The following is a 21,091-nucleotide window of genomic DNA, read 5'->3' as shown; positions in this document are numbered from 1 at the left end:
ATGCAATTGCTGCATCAGGAGGACATTCTGCTGAATCACAACTCAATATGAATAGCTTAAAAAGAAAATATGTGAATGTTCACTAGAAACTGAACAGATTTTTTTTAAATTTAATATTAAATACAAAATCATGACCTACTAGTGAATGAATTATTGTTTGCATTGGTCTAATGAAAATAATACTCAGTATTTGCTGCTGGAGTTTTAGCTCAATTGTGAGAAGATTTAGCCGTGCACCTGGATCTGACCAAGGTAGTAAACCCACATTTGGCAAATGTAACCTTTCCAGCAGGTGAAAGGCCTTTCTTCATTTCTGCTTACCAATTTAGCAAATAGCGAATTTAGCTCAAATACAAGAAACTGCTTGGGAGATTACTAGTCAGGAAAGCCCCTTCTTTTGCCCAATTAGTAATTTCATTAGAAAACCAAGAAAGAGAGGCTGAGATGTGTTGGTTTTGAAATCTTGGAGGGCATTGGGACCAGAAATATTCAGTTAGTTTCTCTAATTAGATAATTGCTCTTGTTTGCATTGAATTGGTTCAAAATGCAGAACTGTTTACAGGGTCATGTGTGTTTTACATAAACATTTATTTACTGGTTAAACACTGTTTGAAAAGATCCTATTGTGTTTTAAATGTGGAATTTTTTTTCATTTTAATTGATGTTTAATTTCCATTAAAAAAAAAGTCCCTGTATGTAAGAAGGGGTCATTCATTATTTTCCAGCTAAATGGTGTGTAAAAATGTAAATATGGGTTAGCACACGTTCTTCCTTAGGTATGTATGTGACACAGCTTCATTGTAAATAAGCTGCAGTATTGGCCTGGTGTGAAGATTGTATTTCATTATAGAGTAATTAGTGTGTACTGCAAAACTCTGAAAAAAACCCTAAAAATATCAGTGTTGTAAATGGCTGAGCAGCTCCAGTATATTTTGGCCAAGATCCACAAAACATGTAGGGTGTTGGCTGAATCGAAGTGGGAGCTCTGGGAGGGGGAGATAAGAGCAGCAGGGCAGCGTTGGCACTCTTGGGAAGGGTTGGGTGACACTGGGCACTGAGCTGAAGCTGTGACCATCCGAGCCTCCCCTGGGAAACAGGGCTTGGCCAGCCTTGCTTCGGGCTGAGCAGTGCCAGGGAAGGGACTGGACAAGCTAAAAAAGCCCAGGTTGGTTGGAAGTTGTTTTGCTGTTCTTTCCGTGATTCATGCGTGTGGACTGTGTGGAATATGTTTTCTGGATTGTTTTGAGGGCGATGCTAACTCAAGCACACTTATTAAAGCTTGAAGCAAATCTTGGTGAGACAGAAAAAAAATTGAAATAAGTAACAAATCAGATCTAAAACATGCAAGTTCTTTTCATGTTACAGTAGGATTGGAGGGGAAATACTGTTCTGGCTTTTCGCAAAATTGAATTTCAGCTAAATGCTTCAGAAAGTATAGTATCAAGGATAATCAGTTACTTTGTAAGTGTTTTCCATTTGAATTGCTGACTATTCCTCATTACCAAGAGTTTTTTACAATGCGCATGCATTAAAGTTGAATTGGTGTGTTTTATAAATACCAGGTCTTTAAACACAAAGTATCAGAGGCCACCCAGAGCAGAGGAGTTTAAACTGTACTTGAAGTCTTCCACCTCTATGTCATTGGCTTGATTGTGTCATCATCACTATTAATTTATTTATTTAACCACCTGAAATTAACCTGTTTGGCTTTTGAGTTAATTTCTTGGCCTGGTAGAAAGTTTGAGGTGTTTCTAAATTCAATACTGGCATATTTCATCAGAATGGAAGAGCTGTTGAAGAGACTTGGGAACTGTGTCACATTTTCTCTGGGAAGATTTGAGCATCAAACAGGGCAGTGTGGGGAAAATTCACACTGCTTTATATGAATCTTTCATTTGTTTGTACTCTCAACTTAGGGTTGATCTTAATAACCTATTGGGTCATTGCAGGGCAGGAAAATAATGAGAAAGTATATAAGACGTGCACAGATTCTAGAGATTCTAGAAAACTTCCTCAAAGTATTGGAAACATAAGTATTCCTAAATATATTGCACTGAGCAGAGCTGAGATAGTATTTATTAAATGCCTTTTATTTTTTCTGTTTGTAGTTGTATGGTAAAATTCTCGGAAATGGTTCCAAGTCAAATTCTCCCTATAAACTGAGTACTTTAAATATGTTGGTGCTGAGAGTTTTTTTTCAATCTCAAACACAGATGAAGAAAGGAATTGAGGAAAGAATGGAAGAAGTGACTGTTGATTGCCATTATGGTGTAACAAATCTCTGAGATTAATTTGGATTCTCCCACAGCTGTATATGTGGTGTCTGTTCTCAAGTCTGTGTGCACATTTGGTGTAGGGCATGTTGTAAAATAGAGAAAATTAGTCTTCTTTGTGAAAGAGATCTCTCTCCATCTTGCCTTATCCATCCTTGTGCAACAGTTGCCTGAGCCTAATTCCCTTTTATGTGATATTGATTAACAGCCATGCTGAGTCTAGGACTGTCACAAGGACTAAAGGGTGTTTAATTATTCAGCTACAACAAAGTGGAAGATAGCACAGCAGCAGCAGCAGAAGCTGTAACATAAGTCATTGGTACTTCATCTCCAAAATGCAAGAATTGTTCAGTAATAACCCAGCAATTCTGTCCTCCCGGCTTGATGGAAATTCATAGAAATCTAAAGACTGAATATTTGGAGAATGTGTGAGTGATAGGCTTGTCCTCAAGATCACTCCATTCTTTGGGTATGTTCTTAGGCACTATGCCAAGTGATTGTACCCACATGAAAAGAGCACCATTTTACCAGAGGAACAATATTCCTAAAGTCAGATTTTCAAAAAAGGAAGACATGCAAGAGCATTTTTCTTGTTATTTGTTTACAGGTCTATCACCTCTACATGTACATAAAGATCTCACATTTGTTGTGAAAAACCCCAGTGCTCATGCAAAGCTTCAATGTGCAAATTTATTGTGGAAGTATTTACATGTTTTTATGGTTTTGGCTTTGGGTTGGGTTCAAAAGAAGGAGTTGATGGAATGTTTTTCATACTTGGAACAAGACATAGGAAAATTAAGGACACTGTTGTATTCAACAAATAGAGCTGAAATAGCTAAATCACAGGTATTTTGTCCCATGCCATGCCAATGAGGCCTTCCACAAATCTGCAGCATTATTCTGCATTAGTGGTCCACTAACATACTCACTGGGGTATCTCAGTACTGGAACCATGAGGAGGTCCCAGAGCTGTAGGCTTTGGGGGCTGGGAGAATACCACTGTGGTCTGTGCTTAGTTCCTGCATTCTTCATTAGATAGCTACTTTTGTCATGGTTAAAGAAGAGATACTGGCCAAAATGGATGTTTGACTTGATGTAGTAAGTCTGCTTAATTTTAAATTTGTATTTAAAATAATTTTAAATATTGTGTATATTATGCAGAATTGTGTTTTGTGAGAAATACAGGATATTTAAAATGCTTCATAAGACCTGCAGATTGGAACATAAGTAACACATCTTCTAATTTGAGATTGTGAGATAGATTTTGTCTGGACTGAACTGTAAGAAGCATCTTAATAGAATGTGATTTCTTAAATCAGAAAGTAACAATAGCCTTGTTTGGATTTTTGATAACATGTTGTAGTTCAGTATTGGGAGCAATGGCAGCCTGTCCCAGAGCAGTATGCTTCTGTCTTTACCACATGAGAGTTTGGATGTGATATTATTCATTGCTAATGAACACAGAAAACACCAGTGTGCTGATGTTTAAAGGGTTTGGGGTTTATTTGTGTATGTTCACATTCAGTTTTCAATTACAGATGGATTTTTTTTCCCTTGTTTGGGGTAAGTAGGGTAGAAAAGACAGGAAAAGAGAATCCGGTAGCTAGTTCTCAGGTTTTAAAATTACTATTATCATCATCTTTAAAAATAGTTCCTCCTTACAGATTAAGATTCATTAGAGCAGAATGAAGATGTCAGAAAGAAACAAATGCTGTGCTTTCTTGTAAAACAATTTATTGGCCAGTCTTTCCACCTTATTAGTAGATCTTCACATCTTTTATTCTCAGTTGTGTTAATTCTTTGGTGGTTTTAGGAACGTAGATGGAAGGCGGCTCTCTGCACCAGGGTTAAATCAGATCAGACTGGGTAGTCACAAGGCAGAGCAAAAAGAGAGAGTTTATGGGAAAAATCAATTGTTGGTACGCTGAGTACAAATTAAAGCCAGCTTGCCTCACTGTTTATTTAAGAGATGAACTTTACTGTGACTGGCGAATGGATCAGGAACCTAAATAATGTCATTGTTTCACCCATTAAAGCTGGAGCAGCGAAGTAAACACTGTTCCAGTAGCACAGCTAACACACAGTAATACACGATCTCTTCAGAATCAGATGAGGTAGTGCTGTTTGAAAAAATAAATTATTTTAAATTAATTCTTTGTTGCTTCCACAACTAGACCGTAATTAATTGGTACATGATCAGGGTTGCACAGACCAGTTGCTAAATCTCTAGAGTGGCTGATTTTCTGCCCTGCCCTATGCTGTCGAGTCCTTTAATATTTATACACGTCTGCGTGGATATTTTTAAACTGATACTGGACCTACAGTCCAGAGAGTAATTCTGTCATTTCACAAGCACTGTCTGATTGTAGAACAATGTATATAAACCTCCACATTTTGTTTGTATTGCGTAGTATTTTCAGAACAAGGGTTAGAAAAAGTTTCTCAATGGCATCATTTATTTAATGACAGTCACTAAGTGCACAGACACACTTGTTCCTATGTATAAATTCCATATTGTAGTAGAAATAAGTCTCCCAATGCTGTGCATTCAGTTTGATTATTATTGCATTTATTGAATGGCTGGGGCTGCTCAGCCTTTGGCCTTGAGCTGTTGCAGCATGCCTCAAGTGGTAAGCGAATTGCATACAAATGCACTGCTTGTCATGTCTTGCTGCTTAATTTGTTCTTTGGAATAAGTTAGTCTCATAATAGGCAGGCACATCACAAAGCAAAAAAGCATTGGACAGACAGGAAATACTGGCCTTGTAAAGCCCTTCCCAATATTGAGTCTCTTATCTTTCATGGAAAGTAATAAATATTGAAATAAATGGCATTCTTCTGCTTTACAGAATTTGGCAGAATGTTTGCATCTGTCAGCAGACTCCTAATAGAATGCCCCTTCACAATCCCTGTGGTGGGTCTGCACTGTCACCTGATGATAATATTTAAGCACCCTTTTCACAGGAAGGAACTGAAATGCATTGGTGGAGGAATGCCTGTACCCAAAAAACTGATCCCCCATTAATTAGAACAGATTCATTGCCTTTAATGGCAGTGACAGTCTAGAGCACATTTTTGGGGTCACAGAGTCAATACAATGCAATTTTTATGATGGTTTATTTTTAACGTGGTGTTTCTGAAAAGTCACACCAGTGCCTCCCTTGGAACAAAGAGTTACATAATACTGAATAGCTCAGCAGCTCACAAAAATAATAAAGGACAAACAACAAGATCATTTAACCTTTTGGTAATGAAGAACTTTTAGTTCTTACTAAATAAATTAAATAGTACTAAATTAAATAGTACTATTTAATGATAGATACCTTGATATGTTGTTCTGCTTGTATCAGTTTTTATTATGTTACAGTATATCTCACAATTATTTGCTGCATGACAAGAGGTTTTAGGAAGAATTGTCATTTTGGATTGCTCAGTATTTATCTATTGGCTCTTTAATGAGAATGCTATTATATCTTGCTACATTCAATAAACCCAAAATGTATTTATAGGTCTGTATATCTGGCAATTTCTATGGATGATGGATTCATTCTTATTAGACAGTCACTTTGATTTCTTCAATAAATTTTTTAATACCTTATGCCCAGGATGGCAAAGTGTAGTTTTCATTATGTTTTGATGGCCAAGCCTGGGCTACTAGAACATGCAGTCTAAATAAATAAGGTAGTATCAAGCCTAGTATAAAATCTTTTCAATCTAGTGACGAACTGGAACATTTTTCCAAATTCATCATGCTTTTGGGTATTCTTTATATCATAGCATCAAAGCTTGGGTAAGTTTTTGTCTTATAAAATGTGATTCAGTAGGATCTGCACCCAATTGAGTTTATGGAATAATTTCCAGGCTTCAGATGTGACAAGTATAATGGAGTATTTTATTTGTTCCATTTGCAGTATTATATCACAAGTCCATCCTGTCTGCCTTTTGCACAAATAGTGTATTCAGGCTAGCCTGTGAGAATAAAGAGAAAGGATTTGTCACTTGCAGTCCTCTTTGTTTGGGATTCACAGCATGTTTTAAGAGCACCCATTGGGTGTGTGTGGAATGGTACTTTCATATTTCATTTGCCATATTGTGACCATTAGCAACCACAGATAAATTTAATCATACCACTCAAAGAGTATGGAAAGCTGTACAGAATACTAATAATGTGAATCATGAATTTTTAAGCTCTCAGAGGATGCTTTAAAAAGAAATTGATTAATCACTGTGCTAAAATAATGTAACACCTCGAAATAGACTTTTACTTGAGCGAACATCATAAGATAGTGGTTTGGTGTCAATACTGGAAAGCAGTAGTCTCCATGAAGCAGTTCTGGCTCAGAAATGAGTTTGCAGTTATGTAAATCACTTTAAAATCACTTAGGATTTCTCTTATGCTCATCTTCTGCTAAACTTGGTGCACCTACACCTGTGTCTGCACTCAATACATGTAGTGTCTGGGCTCAATAAATTCCCTGCATTTGATGAAGGTTTTGTTAGTTCCCTCATCTGTAGCAAGAAAACAAAACCTTCTCTGCTCAGTAAGGAAACTTGGTGTTGAGACATTTCTCCCAATCTTAGCATAGTTCTCTTTCTATCTGGGGGGCAAAGAGTAGTGTTTCACACGTCAGTACAAAAGGGTTGTGTGGAGTTTTAGTATGTTAGAGCACTGAGAATTCCCTCCAGAATTCCTGGTGCTGCAGCCAGCAGGCCCAAAAACACAGGCATGGTTTTGCAGTACAGCCTGTGTCATGAAAGCTGCTCCATCACTCAAGTAAATCCTGAGCCATCTTGCTGTGGAAAACTGTCAATTTATTGATTTTTCTATTTTTCCCTTTTGTTTTATGCTTTCACCCTGCAAAAAATGTGCTGTAGGGAAAATGGTAGCAAAGCAATTGGTAATTCTTTATGACAAATTGCTTAGAAGCAGCAGGATGCAGTAGATGCTTACTTGAACTACAGTTTAAAAATAAACATTGCATATGAACGTAATATTTAAGCCTCCAAAACAGGTTGACATAGTAAGTGGCACTTAAACATATTTAAAGAAATAAAGGATAAAAGTAAAATAAATATTGTAGCATCTTAACAAAAATTAGATTTTGCAGAGCATAGTGGGGTAGAACTGTGAAGTCTGAGAGATTGGTTCTATTTGCTGTTAATGTTCAGCTCTCATGTGCTGGGTTTTCTGCCCTGAAAGAAAAATATGAGTTCTCTAGAATAATCCAGCTTTTCATTCTATTTTGCAGCCTTGTCTAAGCAGATGAATCTGATAATTCCTTAAATGGGAAATTTGCCAGCTGAGAGAAACCTAGAGGGCAACAAATGGGCAGTGATGACAGAATGTCTTGAATGCTGAGAATGTTGTTTTGATTCCACACTGTTTAAAAATATATTTGTCTAGTGGAAGGTAAAATGTTACACAGACAGATAACACAGGAGATTTCCTAGGCATTACACACACACACATACACACACATGCACACACAGTATTTGTTTGGATTATTTTTTTTTTCCTGGAGGCTTAACCCAGATAAATTAAATTACTAAAGCTCTCTCTCAAAAAAAAAAAAAAAAGGAAAAGGAAAAAGGGGGGGAGGGGCGGGGAGGAGGCAGGGCACAAAGCAGTGAAATCAAAGCAACTCTGCCTTAAGGCTGCAGAGATTTCCTTATCTTATCCTGCTGTTTCTAGGTATTGCAAAACATATGGCTCACCTTTAGGGGCAGTCCCCAAACAGTGGGAGATGTTGCATCCCATCTGTGCCGCAGCAACTGGAGGTGCAATAACAAGGTGAACTGAGGACGTCAGGAGGCTGTGTTCAAACTCACTGCTGGTTTTCTGAGGGCTGTTGGGGGAAGGGAAGGGTGCTGGGGCACATCTAATTTGGGTGGGGTTTTTTAGCTGCCGTGTGGATGTGCCTTACAAGTCTGAGCATGGGTTCTGCTGGAGGAAAACCGTTTTGAGGAAACTTGGCAGCCTGAATCAGGAGTGAAAACTTCAGGATCCTAGATATTGGGAGAAGCAAAGAAAGGAAGAAAAGCTAAGAACAAAGGCATTTCTCTGTGTCCCACATTTTATTCTGGCAGCAGCTGAGCTGGATGAATAGGCTCCCGTCCCCCACTGTTGGAAACTGTTCAGTGTTGTTCCCGTGAGGTTTAGTTGATCATGTAGTCAATCTCTAACCTGGTTCATTCTGTAATCTAGCTTAGTTTGAACACTTTTTAACATTAACTCCCTGAACTCTTTTAATAAGAATCATTTGGACATAAGCAGTTATTCCAAAGATACAGAGGGTCAGCTGTGTTCAGCAGGAATGTAAGGGAAGAACAAGGGAATAATGCTACACTAGTGAAGCTTCACTCAGAGCAGGAAGCACCATAACAGACTGCAGTGGGTGGAATGGAGAATATAGCTAGACTTCCTGCTGCCATGGTGAAAATTAACTTTTTAATACCTGTCCCCCAAAATTTCTAATCCTCTTAGTTTATGCCTCAGGATTTTCCTAAATAATTTCAAAGACCAGGGCAAAAAATTATTTAACACCTTGCATTTCACTAAAACACTTTAGTGTAAACAAAATCTGTAAACTGAAATGCAAAAGGTCTCTTAAAGATACTTTCTTTTTTTTTCTTGCTTCTATCATTGCTATAATTATACTTTTACTTAACTGAGTCTTTTGCTATTAGGTCCTTCTTTTCTTGCTAATGTAATACAAGAAAACCACTTACTATAATGAAGACTGAATATTCATACCCAGCTTTAGGCATCAGCATCCACATACATAAATTGAAATCAAAGTTAAGTGGCATGAATGTCCCTGACATGTTCTGTCATGATATTAAAAGGATCTTTTTCATTTAATACAGCAAATAAAACTAGCTATCTTCCTGTGCAAATACTTGTTCTCATTTTTCATAGTTCTCAATTTGCAGAAGGAGAGTTTAGCTTGCAAGATGAAAAGACTGACAGGTTTCCAGAACTGCAGGCCACTTCCCTTTTGTTTTGAAGTCAATGGTAATTGTACTTCTGAGACCCTGGGAAAAATCACCTTTTAATGCTGACTAAAAGTAACATCACATACTGTTTGCATAAAATTCAGTGATATGAAATGTACATGAAGGTGTAGTGCTGTATTAGGGCATGCATGTATATGTACAAATATAAACAATCTGCATAGTAATTTGAATTATTGTCCTGATCTGTATGACTTTCAGATGTTCTTAATTTACTAGTTAGCATTTCAGAAAACAGACCTACTATTTATTGAACAGACCTAGATGTATTTATTTAATAAAATTAATGCACAGGTAAGCATTAAACGCTGTGGGACACTTCACATCGATGGAAGTAATAGCTTTTTTTCCATTTCCACTTTTAAGCTCCTTATAAGGTCGTTGCAAGTTTTCAATAAATGATATTTGCAGCAACAGAATCAGTGCCTTTGGACTTTAATGCTGGAATAGCAAAGCTGAGGAAGCTTCAGGGAGAAAGAAAGCAACTTTGTGGTTTTTTGCATTTTGAAAGTCCTTCTCCCTCCTCAACAAGTTTAACTAATTAGTTGAATTTTCAGAATTTGGTGTTGTTTTGCATTTGTTTTGTTTTGTTGTGTGATTTGATTTTGTTAGAGTTTTGACACTTGATTCAGATTTTTTCATAATGGCTTTGGGAAATACTTTAGGAACTTTACTGTGTCGGAACATAGCATGAAGTAGAGACAATAAACCATGTATTGACTGAATTGCTTGGATAACCATCTACTAATACTAAGATACTGAGTATGATTTCTGTGCGTCCCTTCAATGAAGTAGTCCAAAGAATCATTATAAATCTGTGAGCTTCATTAGCTAAATACCTCTTGAAGCAGATAGCAAATTGAAATAAAAGAAACCAGAGATGGTTAGATCATACCATTTATGGTGTCAGAATTGCATTAAAGCATAGAACATACCTATACTGAGAGATAATACTTTATTGAATTCATTAGAGGAATTTATCCTAATCTTATTACACAAACAATCTTTTCTCATATATACTGTCAAAATTGTCATATGTGCTATCAAAAGAGGTGAATTTTGTCTCAGTGTAAAGGTGTGGATACCCATTTACTCCTGTAAGGCATATGATGATGTGACAGGTTAATCAAGTTAATCAGAGTAATGAAGCAACAGGGCCAAAACTTATAGAAGTTATTTCCTATAACATGCATATGGTAATTTTGAAGGGTTTTTCCCTGAAATTTCACTTCTGCTGCTGACTCTTAAAATATTTTATTAAAAAGTTCCAATGTGTTGAAATTACCTGTGTTACTGACCAACTCAAAGGACTGGGATCCTCAGACCAAGAAGGGATCAGACCAGTGCTCTTCACCACTGAGTCTGTGTGATGTTTGTTGGTGGGTTATTTCATCCACGTGTTTTGAAATGCTCAGGTTTTTCATAGCCCTGTTTTACTGCAGATGATTTCATGTTCCTGCTTTTTTTTTTTTTCATTTAGTGTGTTTCTCTAGCCAGTATTCTCAGCTGCATTTTTCATATTCAGACAGTATAACCTTTTAATCTGTCCTGCATTTTGATTGTGGGGAGATTAAAATTCACAAAGTTAAACTGTAATTTAATATAAATAGTTTTTATCCCTGGATCTCTACAATGATTTAGAGAAAAGGAAAAGGTGATGTTGAAAGATAATCTACAGTGTAATAAAAGCATTCTGTATCTTTAATCATCACTCTTAGCTTTGTTGTAGTTGCTTAACCAGCATAAGCTTTACATGATCAGAAGGAATGCCTCACATTTGGGATCTTTAAGACTTTGGATCTGTCTGGATTCAATATGTAAGTTTGTGGCCTGGTGTTTTTTATTAAACTCCCTATTTTCTATGTAAATAGCAAAGCAAGTTTGTGTCATTTTAGTATGGAGAGATCCTTACTGTAGGATCCTATGGTAATTCAGGACCTTAGAAGGTCCAACACCCAAGTGAAAGCAGGGCCAGCTTAGGGGTTAGTCCCAGCTGTTCTGGGTTTGATCTAGTCAGGAGTCCAAAAAGAGAGACTGCACAGAAATTGTCTTGCCAGAAAATTCATTATCTTTCTAATGCTGAAGACAATACATAGTGAATATAAAAATCTAATTTTCAACTGCGTATTGCAAAGGACTGTTCTTTTTGTAGATCAATGTGTTAGGTCTCTTCTGCCATGCTTTTTAGAACAGGCATTTATTTGTACTCCCAAAACCCTCTGCATGTTTGCATTTGACTGCTTAAAATGCCACGTCCTTCCAAGTGAACGCTTCCGACCATACAAAGTATGGAAGTTAGGGGACTGCGGCTCAAGCTGTTTTATTCTTAGATGATTCCTCTCTTTTCCTCAAACTGTTTTTTTTTGCTTCTATTAAAATTCCTCAAGAATTCAGTGCAACTATTTAAATATAAAGCTGCTGTACATTTGCCCCTGATTTAAAGGGAAGAATATGTATATACAATAATTTTGACAGTGCTTTAAAGAGATACTGTTTACCTCAAGAATGAAAAAATTGTCTCAGAGTTAGTACCCAGGAAATTCAACTTCACTGACAGTAGAGCAAGCTACTTCATAAAGCACACAAATTGAGGCAATGTTGTATTCTTTCCCTGGCAAAGACTGTTTCTTCATTAGGAAATTCAGGACCATGATCTGTTTTATTAAAGATGGCTAAAAACAGGGGAAGATTTTTTGACATTTTTTTCTGCAGAATGTTCTTTTTATTAGATCTGATGTTTGTTCTGCTCAGTACCACTGCATTTCAAAGGAGTATGTGTTAACAGGAGTGTGAAATTCTGCATTTCATGTGAAAGTGTGACTGACAAGTGTTGAGGTTCGTATGGTTTGGGGCAACCCTTGCTCAGGATACTGTCTGCCCTTTTGTGAGAGCAGAGAATACACTAAACAGAGAAAACGAGGCTGGGAAGGATGAGGCTGTCTTTGAGCGACAGGGAAGTTGACTGGTTGATGTGCAAGTGTCAGTGTCTCTGGCATGAGTTTTCCAGTTTCAGGCCAGAGGGCACAAGTGGGTAGAGAGTGCATGTGAAACTGAGATTTCTGCTCTGGGGTTCATGTGAAGAAATCTCAAACAGCTCAGTATTTAATAACCTGCTCAGTACTTGCCTGGGTGGTGTAAAGACCTGTGACTGCATTATTGGAAATAAAGTAATGTCCAAGTCGCTGGTGTCCTTTTGGCATTTTTCGGAGGTGGGTGGTGTTGCTGCAAAGAACTGTGGGCTGTACTTCATCCTCCTGCTGCTGCTGCTGCTGCTGCTGCTGCTGCTGGATTCACCAGCTAAGTCTGTTTACATCAGTGAATATATTTTACTTATGTATTTCACTCTTCAGTGTTCAAGTACAGCTTTTCTGTTCACTCTGAATTCATACTGATGGCCATGAGTTAACTTTAACTTGTGGTGCTACTTTTAAGAGAATTTTTTAATATTGACTGCTGGCTTTAATACAAGCATGTTGTTTAGGCTCACGTAGAGTACAAGAAGGCCTTTCTCTTTTTATTGTTTTTCAACATCAGGATTTTCTGTGTCCATGATGAGAACATCCAGAGGAAATAAACAGATGAAACAATGCTACTACTCTAGCTGGATCCTGTGATTACAAGCCAGAATGTGGATTATTGACCGCAATACGATGAATCTAGAAGAAAGGGCACCTTTTAAAACCCTTTTTTCGTACTGGTTATTGCCAGCTTTTTCCCTTTTTGTTTCCTGTTCTACAACTTCTTAGAAAGGAAGCGTAAGTGTATAACATCCTGGAGTAATTTTTTTCATCTTTTAAAATAATTTGATGAGAATTTAGCATTTTTACAATGACTTCATTTCCCCAGTGGCACATTTTGGAAGACCTTGCCTGCAGTCCCCATAATTTCAGCCTCTGAGAGGTCCACTCATTGAAACCTGTCTGGAAATAAAAGTCACAGGGATAAAATGGGTTTCATTACAACATTTAAAAATTCTGCCCAAGAAATTAAATAAATGTTTTTTGTACTTTTATGAGAATTCTCTAGCAGCTTGCAAAGTGCATAGTTTTGTGGCAACATGATGTTCAGTTCATATATATAATTCAGACAGCTTTAAAATTTCTTTTGTCACGTATTGTTCAGAAAGATGTACAAGAAGTAAGTAGTATGAAGAAATTTCAGCTTGACAGCTGTAGTTGGGCCAACTTCAGGAAGGATACACTGAAAATTGTCCTCTTATGCAAACTCCTCTAAAGTTCTGAATGTCTGGAAAACTTCCAAAAGTCTTTTCAGTGTTTGTGTGTTTCCATATTATTTTTGGCATCATACAGTGCCATAATGCATGCATTTAATTTCCATTTTCTGCCTGATAGCTCCAGCATTGTATACTTAGTGGGCTAATCAAACAAATAACATTGGTCAGTACTGGGAGGAGATGAATGGGTTATGTGTCTGGTTCTCTCCCCACTCTTAACCCTGGTTTTCCTTTGCAAAAATGTACTCGATAAAGCACAAACCAAAATGTGGGCTTGAGAAATATTATTAGTAGAATGGGTCCATAGCGCCAGTGATTCAGTCATCTGTCAGCCTGATAAATGGATTAGTGTAAGAGGTGTTCCAGTGGGGAAATGAAGCCCATAGGGCTTCCAGCTAATTATATTTAAGTTGTTTAGTACTGCTGGGAAGCAGCATCCAGGCAATTACTGAAAGCTTTGATGCAGTGTGCACTATTAAAGTGTGGGTTCAGAAACTCATTACCCTTTCGTGCTTGTGTTGGATGGATTCTAGGAAGTTGACATGAAACAGAGAGCAGGAATCAATAACTAGAAAGGCATTTTAGTTAGCTTCTGATCCATTTCCTGATTCAGCAGCTTTTAGCCTAGAGCATTTCATACAATTGCTATAATGTAAGGGGGAAAATGTGATTTAAGTATATTAATTACGACATATATATATACATCTTGTTACAGTGGTGTGTAGCTGAGGTTCCACCAAGACGAAGTTTCAAAAGGTCCTTTAGGGACAAGCAGCTGCTCCCATCCCATGCCACACGTCCAAAGCGCCTGCCATCTCTGCTCCTCCAAAGTTGATTGCAGTAATTTCTCCTAAAGCCTGACCTTGCAGCGTTTATTGATGCCTCCACAACATCAAGACTGTATTACCACAGTGCCCATAGTATCCCACCTCCAAAACCTCTTGGAAGCTACGGCTAATCCAAAATGAAGCTGATGATATTGGCCACACATATTAAACCTTGTTTAAGAGAATTGTACTGGCTCTGTCTTTGCCGCGGGCTGCAATTCACGTTACTGGTGCACCTTCAGAAAACTCTACAGACTTTGGGTCGTTCAGATGTGGGAAACAGCAAATCCTTCCATATACTGCTCTGCAGTTGGGCAGCTCTAAGGTGTGCATGCTGAAAGCAATGCAGTACTTGCACAACTGGGGCCAAAGACTTGAGAGTTCATTTCTTATGTTAGACTGACGGATCTGCTCAGGAAAAAAGTTACATGAATTAATCAAAATTGTGTCATTTTCTTTTTAAGCTTGCACTCAGTTTTAAATCTAGTAATGGTGACTGGTAGGGCAGTGCAGAGGAGGCTGCATTTCTTCTTTTCTGTTCCTTCCTCTTTGCTTTTGCCTGAGGTAGAGCTAAACAGACAAAGGAGAGGATTACAGTTCAATGCGTCTGAAAGGGATAATTCTTTCCCACCTACCTGCACTATCACAGAATTAATAATTAAACTCCTTTCTTTATGTTTCCATCACAGCAGTCCTAGACGTACTGTGGGCTTTGTTTCATGTTTTATAAAGTTCAGCAGAAATCTCTTGAGTTACTGTCAAGAGAGAAGTTTGGGAGTTTGGGTTTTTTGGAAATCTGGACTTGTTAATTAGGAAAATGGCATTTGGTTTGCCTGAGGGTTGGTAAAATAAGTGTTGTGCTATTTGATACTCACATATCTTTCTGATTAAAAAAGTATCAGAATTGCTGTGTTGTAGGCCACAGCACCCATGAATCCATCTACATACTGTAAAAAATCCCCTTACATTAGTAAGCATTTCCAGTCTTGGTACCTGGTTTGGTTACTGACAGTGAAGCTTTTTGTAAATCCATTGTTATCACTGAAAGTTGTGGCCTATTAAATAATGGTAGATAACTCATGTATCTCCTGTCTCTGAAACTATTACACATGGTAGAGAGGATATCTGCTACACTCAAATACACAGCTGAAGCAGAAAAAAACTAAAGCTGTCAAAGTGTCTGCGCAGGCAAAGTGCTGACAGTGGTAAATGATTTTGAGAATTGATGCTGTCAATTCCAGTCTGGCTCTATGGCTGGTTGAATTGAGTCACTCTTGGGCTGCTAAGAGTTAATTTATCTTGGGAGGAGCCTGCATAAAAGGTGTGGCATAATATAGACAAGTTAACGACACAGTGCTTCTGAAATTCTTAATTTCATGATGTCCACTAGCTTTGACAGAGTTAGTTAAGATGAAACATGAGAAGAGTTTCCACCTGCAGTTTTGTTTTCCCTTGAGACACTTGCTTCAAAGTGGCAGCCCAGGCTCTGTGAGTTGCACCTGAGGAGAGGCTTTCAAGTCTTAAGTATTTTAGGTTTTTGTGGGAAGACGTGGGTTATTTCTGGGGGTATTTTTGTTGCTTTGGCTTAGATTTTACCATGGGGAGACTTTTTGCATTAGTATTATATTGAAGATTCATTTCAAAGTTGATTTTCTGATATTTAACTGTCTCATGGCTTTGTTTACTTCATCAGATCTGGGCATTCATCTATGGTATATTTAAAATAAAAAATCTCTCACAGCTTCCTGTAGAGGAAGCAGCTTTGGGACAATAATAGATACGTAAGTGTCTAGACCAGGAATTTTTTATCATAGCAAGCCAGTAAGTGGTGTTTATTTGCTCTATAAGACCTTGGGGCAAATACATTAATATGCAGAGATTGTGTGGGTTTTTCTGAACAGAGATTGCAGTTCCAGGGCATAGGTACTCACTGGAACATGATAGAGAAACACAGCACACTGTGTGGTGTTGTGTTGCACTGAAAATAATGCTCCTGGATTCTGCTCCATGTGGCTGCAGTGTTATCCACGATCCTTGTACAGACTAATTGCTGCTCGTGCCCCAGGAGAGCCACAGCTGTGGTTATACTGCTCTGGTTGTATTTATACATCATGTTAATCCTTAAAGAAATGAAAAGCCCAGCACATCAGCAGGAGTTTGGCAAATGTTGGGATGTTCTCTTCACTGATTTGTATACTTTTTAGGGATTGCTTTAGAAAACACATTTTAGGTTATTTTTTGCAGAAGGATGGCATAATTATTGATGCCCTGTTAGGGTCTTCTATATAGTCATGGCTTACAAAAGTATATTCCACCAGGGGTAGTTTGAAAATATTGAAGCTGTTTATCAACTTGAAAGAAAGCAAAATATTGTGCTCTAGGTATCCTGCATTTCATTCCCAGAGATACAGTGAAATCTCTGCTTTTGTAATTCAGTGTCTGTTGAAGATGGCCTATTTAGCATTTAAACTTTCCTATGCCTTTAAAAGCCAGAAGGGAGTGGGATAATAAATTAGTCACCTAATTAATATTTTTTTCATTATGAAACAGAGTTAAGAGAAATATGCTGAAGCACAATAATAATGACACTGGTTTGATTTCTCCTCATCTATATTGTTTAGTAAAAAGAAATAAAATTATTTAGCTGACACTATGCAGAAATAGTACTTAAACACAAATCAGATTGGAAAAATAATTAATATTTAATATTACATCTAAATGTATTTGGAGGAATTGAGTAGAATTCACTAAAATATCTTCTAATATGATGTGACTGATTATTCCACGTTTGAATGAAGAATGAAATTGCTGTACTATTTAGGTGCCCTTACCCCAGCCACCTGCAAAAGTGGTAATTTCAAGTGCCTCCTATAAATCTCACCCCACTTTCAGTTTCCTAAAGTCACTCAGGTGCCTGCAAAAGGAAATTTACATATGAAGCAGAGGATAAATGCACTGTTTTATCTGTGGCCCACTAAGGGCAGCATCAAATTCAGCCCTCCTTTAAGGGACATCCCTTCCCTGAATCCTCAGTATAAATGGTGCTGTGCAGCTCTGCCCTGTCCTGTGCTGCAGGGATGGGGCAGAAAGGCCTCCCTGCTTTTCTGTAGTTAAACTGGCACTGGGGACAGTCACAGGGGCTTGGTGAGTTACTTCATCGATCGGCTGCCTGCATGGTGCCACTGTTTCCCATGGTTTTGCTTCACAGAGGTTGTGTCCAGTGGAGTAGCTGAGAGATAGGAGATCAGTGAATGTATTTGCATAGGTTGACCTCTGTGTTTTCAAACGTAGGGCAAATCCAAAGTCAAACCTTGTGTACCAGATTTACAATTAGTAAAAATGAAAGACTTTTTTTAACTTTTATTTTTGGTTGATATTTAAGCATGGTTACCTTTCTTGACAACTCAGCAGCCCTAGGCATAAATTAGCAACAGTACCAATGCTAGCTAATTTAACACATCCAATAACTTTCCTGTCCTTTGCTAAAGCGGTGAATCTTTTAAGCTTGCTCACTGTGACACCAGTGTAACATTTAGGCCATCATTTGGTTTTATTTCCTTCTGTTCTTCCATTGTCCCTTTGCAAGAAGCCTGTGTTACTGGTGTGCCTGGAGTGAGGCTGCTGTTGCAGAGAGAGCTGGAAGCAAACTGCTGCGGGGCCACAGCATCTCCTGGATTTTAGCTGAGGTGGGGAACTGCTTGGCTAACTCACTGAAATACCCCAATAAGAAGGTTTTCTGCCCAGAAAGCTTATTGTCCACAGGGATGGGACTGGCAAGTAGTTAGTAACATGAAGCACGGTTATTTATTGCTCCATGCACAGATTCAGAGAGCATCATTTGTATTGCCTTCCTTCAGCCGTCTGACTGATGCCCCAAGTGACCCTTGTGCAGGGAGCTCCTGCTACCACTCTTCTGTGACTGAGTTCTTTCAGCTCGAGGAGGACTGAGTAAGCTGCCTAAATTAGAAGTCAGAGTACTATTCCAGCAGATTTTAGTCCAGCTGTCTGTGGAAGGATGGCTGTAGCTGTATGACTCCTCATGGCCTGAACACACACTCTCACTATATGTGTGGATACATGCACATGTATGTCAGTATTTGCTAGCAGCAGCAGCTTAGCATGCACAGTGCTCATCACCACCCAGTGCTTTAGTTTCAAGGCTGGACAATGGGTTTGGATCATAGTATATTTAATTTATGAGCAGGAAAGAATGATTACATCACCTAATCTCCCTTTCTCTGTATTGCGGATTTTGTCTATCTTTATGAAACCCAGTAACTTCCATATGACTACAGAATATCTTGTGTTTTCACAAAAATTCATCTTCTAGAAGAGCTCCACTAAAGCTTAGCATCAACAAATGGAGAATCTCTGCGTTCTCCTTTGAATAGTTACACTAATGGTTAGTCACAGGTGGTGAAAAGCATGTGTTTTGTTTCTCGTTTGAATTTCTTGTCAGCTTCCAGATGCTGATTTGTTTTATGCAGACCCTTTGCTAGATTAACAAGCCAGTTGGTACTTAGTATATTCTCCCCATGAAAATTCTTAAGTGCTGTAATTAGGTCATCTTTTTTTTTTTTTTTGTAATAAACTATACCAGTGGAACTCTCCAGATACTTCATATTAAAGTACTTTCTACACTGTTCTAATCACTTTTGCAGCTGTATTCTGTGATCTGTGGTGATGGATTTTTTTTCAATTTCTTTGTAAATCGTGAAGACCTTATCCTACTGTAAGTAAGTAATGATAGGTTGTAATGCTAATATTGCCAATGAAAGTTTAAAAGAACATTTTTGTCTTTGCCTACAGTTTATTTCAAAGCTCATATTAGTATTTACTTCTATATGAAATTGGATTTGAAGAAACATTTATTGTTGAGTAAAGTGTTCTGGGTCGGGGCATATGATAGTATATGATTATTGCAATCATCTATACAAGTATGCTTGCATCCATTACTAAGGGAAATACATGTAACCTTTAAGCTTTACTTACATTTTTAGATAAAAAAATAACAATCATCATATCTTTTCACCTCTAGTATGTCTCTTTCACTTTGCTTTTCACTTTTTCAGTAGAGAGCTAGTATTTGCCAACAAGTTGTCTTGCAAGGTAACCGAAGCTGGTCTTGGCAAAGGAAGTGATGAGCTCTTCCAGCCTAGGTTACAGTGCTGGCTGCAGTAATGCCTTCTGCCTCTGTAGCATTGTGGAGAGATGAGCAGCCTTTAAGTGATCCTGTCCGTGATAGAAACTATCACTGATCCAGTGTATAAGATTTGTAAACAGAACAAATGTAAACTTGGCCCAACGAGTTTATGAGTAAAATTATGACAGAAAGCATTAATAGAATTTCTTCAGTAACCCTGATTCATCCACAGTATGAATATGTGATATTTCAGAGTGTCCTTTAGACTCCATGAATCTTGCAGAAAACTCCAGCCCAGATGAGCCAATTATTTCCCTGGTATTTAACATGAGAGCAACCTCAGTATTTGTCAGTTACTGTTGCATAGTATAATGTCAGAGTATTGAATAGAGATAATTTTAATATAATAATACTCTTAACAATTTTCTCATAGGACATGGGAAATCCTCTAATTGTTGCTTGGATTTTCAGATTTTATATTTACACACAGATATGCTTCTTGAGTATATTGGATTTTGCATAAACATAACATGCTCCAGAAAAAATGAGATGGGAGACAAGTTGTTGATGCTGCAACCCTGGCAGTGTTCAAGGCCAGGTTGGATGGGGCTCTGAGCAACCTGGTGTAGTGGGAGGTGTTCCTGCCCATGGTAGGGGAGTCAGAATGAGAGTCTTTAAGGTCTCTTCAAACCCAAACCAGCCAATGATTCTATAATTTAAAAAAAAAAAAGGTGGAGGGATGAGAACAATCATCTCAGAATGCCATCTGAGAATTAGACAGGTAATTAGATAGGTAGCCGCATAGATGGAGATTTATATGCATTCAGTAGACTAACTCAGAAAAACTATGATGTCCAGCTGATGTAATGCTAATAGTTTGTGATGCTTCAATAGGCAAGTGTTGTCCCTTGTGTAGCCATTCACCTCCAATTAGGATAGATGTAACTCTTTCTGAAGTGAGCAGATGTATTTGGTTGGATGGTATACTTATCTTACAGTGAAGCAAATGAGAACATGTTGTAGTACTGCAGGCTGAGAATTAGAACTGAATTTATGAAAGCTTCTCCTGATGATGTGTTTAAATATGTTATCTATTAAATTTATTATATAATAAAATTATACTTAATGTATAGTTGCTGTGGTTTGACTTCAGCTGGTAACTAAGCCACTCGCTCCATCCCCCTACCCACTCCTGTGGGATGGGGAGGAGAATCAGGAAAAAGTATAACCCATGTGTTGAGATAAGACAAGTTTAATAATTGAAAAAAGTAATTAATAAGTAAAATGTAGTACGAATTATAATATTAATGAAGATAATAATTAGTTAAAGGGAGATAACAAAACAAGAGGTAGAAATAAAACCCAAAAAGGACAAGTGATGCACAATACAATTGCTCACCATTGCCCAGCCCATCTCCAAGCAGTGAACAGTCCCTCTCAGCCAGCTCCCCCCAGTTTATATACTGGACATGACACTGTGTGGCATGGGCTGGCTTATCCCTTTGGGCAGACCAGGTCAGCTGTGCCAGCCTTGCTCCCACCCTGCTTCTTGTGCAGCTGCTCATTGTCAGAGCACAGGAAACTGAAAATTCATTATCGT

At 37.9% G+C, this 21,091-nt stretch overlaps 1 protein-coding gene across 3 annotated transcripts in view; it reads left to right on the top strand.

Annotated features, from left to right (window-relative positions):
• Window positions 1-21,091, top strand: part of TBL1X (transducin beta like 1 X-linked) — a 189,456-nt gene that overhangs the window by 79,763 nt on the left and 88,602 nt on the right. Inside the window, exon 1 of one of the 3 annotated variants that reach the window (XM_085052445.1) lies at window positions 1,053-1,165. The exons of the other annotated variants lie outside the window; for them this stretch is intronic. The gene's annotated coding sequence lies outside the window, so the exon portion shown is untranslated. Of the gene's footprint in view, window positions 1-1,052; window positions 1,166-21,091 lie in introns of those variants that run through there. 3 annotated transcript variants of the gene reach the window in all.

Source organism: Lichenostomus cassidix, chromosome 1 (assembly GCF_008360975.1).
Source record: "Lichenostomus cassidix isolate B80296 chromosome 1, HeHo_3.0, whole genome shotgun sequence".
NCBI classification, from domain to species: domain Eukaryota; kingdom Metazoa; phylum Chordata; class Aves; order Passeriformes; family Meliphagidae; genus Lichenostomus; species Lichenostomus cassidix.
The sequence above is the reverse complement of the archived record's forward strand: the minus strand, read 5'-3'. Positions and strand labels throughout refer to the sequence as shown.